This window comes from Colobus angolensis, unplaced genomic scaffold (genome assembly GCF_000951035.1).
Source record: "Colobus angolensis palliatus isolate OR3802 unplaced genomic scaffold, Cang.pa_1.0 Scaffold142, whole genome shotgun sequence".
Taxonomy (NCBI): domain Eukaryota; kingdom Metazoa; phylum Chordata; class Mammalia; order Primates; family Cercopithecidae; genus Colobus; species Colobus angolensis.
In genome coordinates this window covers 3,906,214-3,911,145 of record NW_012114511.1, presented here as the reverse complement: position 1 = coordinate 3,911,145, position 4,932 = coordinate 3,906,214, and the positions used below count along the sequence as shown (strand labels likewise).

Here is a 4,932-nt window from a genome sequence, read left to right as displayed (position 1 = left end):
TTTTACTCACACAGTTTACTATGGCATGCATATTCATATTCCCATTGCAATGTCCATTCCAAAATAAAGACCTTTTCTTTTAGAAAGCCTCTCTGATCATTATTTAGGTTGACAGTTCCTTCTCACATAGGGTATAAAAAGTGCTCTGAGACAACTCCACTCCCTGACCAAAACACCAGTGCAGATTTCATAGCCTTTAATGCCTGAGGCAGTGCTGAGGCTGGGCAAGGAAAATTCAAGTGTCCTTTCATCCACAAAGTCACTAACACAAACCCGTTCACCCTCGCCTTGAAGCTACTAATGCCAAGAGCACCAACAGAAGCCTTAGTGCTCAGGAAAGAGAAAGAGGGCCTGGGTCGAGCACATCAAATTTAGGTTTTTGTTGAAACTGAAGTTGTAGCTGGAGAGTAGTCTGGGTGTGTTGATCCCTCCTAAGCCCTCGCCAAATATAAAATGTGGGAAACCATATGATCTTACCCATGAAACTGTCCTTGCCTATGGTCTTTTTCTGCTTGTTCCTAATTGCTGTTGTAATTTTAATGAGTCCCCCTTCATCAATTCCACATTCCATATCTTTCAGCTATTATACTAAAAAAGTAGGGTAGGCAGGAAGTTGAGGCTGCAGTGAGCCATGATCATGCCACTGCACTCCAGCCTGGGTGACAGCGCAAGACCCCATCTCTAAAAAGAAAAAAGAAAAAAAAGTGGAGCAGGATGTGCTCGTTGACGCATAACTTTTATGTAACTTGGGCATGCCCAGATTCCTCTGACCCAGGCTCCACCTGCCTTCTGACAGATTAGCTCTGAAGGAGTTCAGAAAATGCCACCCCAAAATATACTGCTTTGGGCCTCAAACTGAGGATACTTGGGAAACAGCAAATGCAGGGAGAGGCTTTCTCTGAAATTCCCTCATCTGCCTAAGGACAGATTTTCCAAGAGGAACTCCATTGTCATGAGTCCCCTCCCCAGAAATTTCATCAACCAGGGAAGATTAACCAGGAGAGGAAACTAGAGGCCCACTTCATACCCAGACTGTCTCATGATGTCACCTGTTCTTCTGAGGGCCCATTCATCTTTCCCCAAAATCATTACAGTCCCCTAAGTTGCCTATATCTCCCCTCACACCTCCCCCCTCAATGAACAGGGCATGTAAACATCTACATCTCACTGGGTTTGCAGGTACTCATTTTTCTTTCATGCAATGCCCCGTGCACATAATATATTTGTATAATTTTCCTCCTGTTAATCTGTTGTCAGTGTACTTCATAGACTCAATAGTTGAATCTCAAAGGGTAGAGGGAAAGTTTTCCCTCCCTTACAGCTCATTCCAGCAATTTCTAACTGGAAAATCAGGGATACATGTGCCCATCCAGCTCCAGACACACTTGCAGGATCACAGAATTTTTTTTTTTTTTTTTGAGACAGAGTCTCGCTTGGTGGCCCAGGCTGGAGTGCAGTGGCCGGATCTCAGCTCACTGCAAGCTCCGCCTCCCGGGTTCACGCCATTCTCCTGCCTCAGCCCAACCTTCTCTGGAGCCCTACAGCAAGCTGGAGGGTATCATCCCCCAGGGGCAGGGAAGGAGTGGGAAAACCAAGGGACAAAGTGCCCAGAGGTTAGGGAAGACCAAGTGGGAGAATGAAAACAAAGACTGCCATATATTCAGCGGGGAAAATAACCAAAGGGGCCGGGTGAGGTGGCTTAACGCCTGTAATCCCAGCACTTTGGGAAGCTGAGGTGGGAGGATCGCTTGAGCCTAGGAGTTAGAGACCAGGCCTGAGCAACATAGCAAGACCTCATTTCTACAAATAATAAAAAATAATTAGCTGAGTGTGGTGACACGTGCCTGTGATCCCAGCTACTCAGGAGGCTGAGGCAGAATCACCTGAGCCAGGAGGCTGCAGTGAGTCATGTTCATGCCACTGCACTCCAGCCCGGTGACAAAGCGAGACTCTGTCTCAAAAAAGAAAAGAAAAGAAAATGACCAAAGGAAGCAGGAAAGAGCCAGAGAAGGAAGATGACAAGAAAAGAGGAGGGTGTGTGTAGAGGTGAATGATCACATGAGTGAAAACAGTGAAGAGGCAAAAGGGCATGAGGAGGGGGCCAATCCGATTAGAAGACACGTTAATTTCCTCAAGAGTCAGAGCAGTCTCATATCTGTTTGTTTTTCTCGAATCCCCTATTTAACCCCCCAAAAATGTTCAATACATACTTCATTGATTCCAGCTTGATTGATTGATTGATTGATTGATTGATTTTGAGATGGAGTCTCACTCTGTCACTCAGGATGGAGTGCAGTGGCTCCATCTCAGTTCACTGCAACCTCTACCTCCTGGGTTCAAGCAATTCTCCTGCCTCAACCTCCCAGGTAGCTGGGATTACAGGTACGCGCCACCACACCCAGCAAACTTTTGTATTTTTAGTAGAGACAGGGTTTCACCATGTTGGCCAGGCTGGTCTTGAACTCCTGTCCTTAGGTAATCAGCCTGCCTTGGCTTCCCAAAGTGCTGGGATTACACACATGACCTATCAGATCTGGTCTCCAGCATTATTTATGAACCATGCTTCCAACAGGAGACTCGAACTCTCTGGTCCAACAGAATCCTGTGCCTGAGACTTCTGACATTCATGGTACCACCTAAATTCTCTTTCTATCCCAGGTTCTCAGTGTTGCCTTTGAAAGGCAGGACTTTAGGTATAGACCTTGAGTCAGCAAGGTCTACCCCAGGGGAAAACTGCTCCCTCTGCTAGGTCTGTACACCTAAAAGAAAGCTACAGACCTTGTTTAACCCATCAAATTGTGATCTTGCCCATATCTGCCAGCTGTTAGTAAATAAGTTCCTTTGTCTGGATGCAGAAAAGATCCAAAATATCCCTGTTGAAGATACCTGGTTTCTGGTGTACAGTCTGCCTGTCTCCCCTTGCTGGGAGTAAGTCTTCACAAATAACTTTTTTTTTTTTTTTGAGAAAGGATCTCACTCTGCTGCCCAGGCTGGAGTACGGTAGCACAATTAAGCTCACTGCAGCCTCCATCTCCAGGGCTCAAGCAATCCTTCCACCTCAGTTTCCCAAGAAGCTGAGACTACAGGTGCATGCCAACATACCTGGCTAATTTTTTATTTTCTAAAAAATTATTTATTTTCTAAAAAATATAGAGGAGGTCTATCTATATTTAAATATAAATATATAAAAAATATATAAATATAAATATTAAAAATATGCAAAAATATAGAGGAGGTCTATCTATATTTCTCTATGTTGTCCAGGCTGGTCTTGAACTCCTAAGCTCAAGCGATCCTCCTGCCTTGGCCTCCCAAAGTGCTGGGATACAGGGCAGAGAACTTCTAATGCATTTCAGCACAGGGGCTGCTTTCCCAGGCTAGGTCGCTGAGCCAGCCTCCCTCTCTATCCTCCTTAGCCAGCTATTGCTGGAACTGCCTGTACCCACTGCTCTCTGCCCTGGCTGCTTCTAAGAGAGTGCCTTAAGGCTGGGTTGCTTCAAGCACTCTCTGCCCTCAATGCTAGCTTCTCAGTGGCTTGGCAACAGTGCTTCCAACTCTTTTCTTTCTCCCTAGGGTCATCTTAGTAGGAATACCAGCATCTTAATTTCTTCTTTTATAAATCCTTACCTGATTTCCCTTCAGTTTTGCAGTTAAATCTACTGGTAATTGTGAAATAGCTCATGTAAAAAAAAAAAAATCCTCAGAGCCTAGAAGCCTGGTCCTCAACTTCCAGCCCTCTTTTCTCATGACCAAAATATCCTAGAGCCTTCAAGTGTTCAGTACAGGCCCTGTTGGAACCTCTTTGAGCTCCACTGTTTATCTCTAGAAAAGCACTGAATATAGCAAGAGGCTAGAGGCATGCTGACATCTGCTCGTCAGCAGAGCAGAAATGATGGCTTTAATTTCCTTTCTCAATTAATTCATTCCCAGGCTGTTCCCTCCCCACCTTCATAAGCTGGTTCTTATTTCAAAAAGTCAAAGTAATAAAGTTGCTCTCCATTACTCATCCAGTTGCTTCCTCCAGCTGCACATACCCCACATGCTCTTCCTCAACCTCTCCTCATCACCTTCTTTTTCCTCCCTTCTCCCTCTCCCTCACCCCTTCTAGAGGGAGTGCAGGTCATTGCTCTACCTCCAAGTCCTACACTCTTCCTACAACCTTCTGAGCTTATTCTCTCTGGGTTGGTCTTCACGGTGCTGAATACATAACTCTTGATACGCTTTGCGTTGATTGATTTCCTCATGCCAATGTTCCAGGCATACTTCTCTCAGAGATGACCCTAAGAAAAAATCTGCTGCCCCAGAGAAACTGAAAAATCCCGAAAGATTGAGTGCCTAACAGAGCTGGATTTATTTCCTCATTCCAACAACAGGAATTAAAATCTCAGAGCTGGACTGACCCATAATGCCCAGGCACTGGCCCTAACAGTGGGTCTGGACCAGGAGCCAGGATTTTTGTGGGGACAGCCCTCTGTAGGCACCTGGAGGCACCTGCATGCTGCATGTTTGGACATGTTTGGGCAGTGAAATATAAAGAAATGGGCCAGGCGCGGTGGCTCACGCCTGTAATCCCAGCATTTTGGGAGGCCAAGGCAGGCAGATCATTTGAGGTGAGGAGTTTGAGACAGCCTGGTCAACATGGTGAAACCTGGTCTTTATCAAAAATACAAAAAAATTAGCTGGGCATGGTGGCGTGCACCTGTAATCTCAGCTACATGGGAGGCTGAGGCTTGAGAATTGCTTGAACCCAGGAAACAAAGGTTGCATGACCTGAGATCATGCCAGTGCATTCTAGCCTGGGTGACAGAGTGAGACTCTGATTGAAAAAAGAAAGAAGGAAAGAAGGAAGGAAGGAAGGAAAGAAGGAAGGAAGGAAGGAAGGAAGGAAGGAAGGAAGGAAGGAAGGAAGGAAGGAAGGAAGGAGAAAGAAAG

The 4,932-nt window shown here is 45.7% G+C and overlaps 1 pseudogene; it reads right to left on the bottom strand.

The window, feature by feature from the left end:
* Positions 1–4,932, bottom strand: part of LOC105507024 — a 12,442-nt pseudogene that overhangs the window by 3,921 nt on the left and 3,589 nt on the right.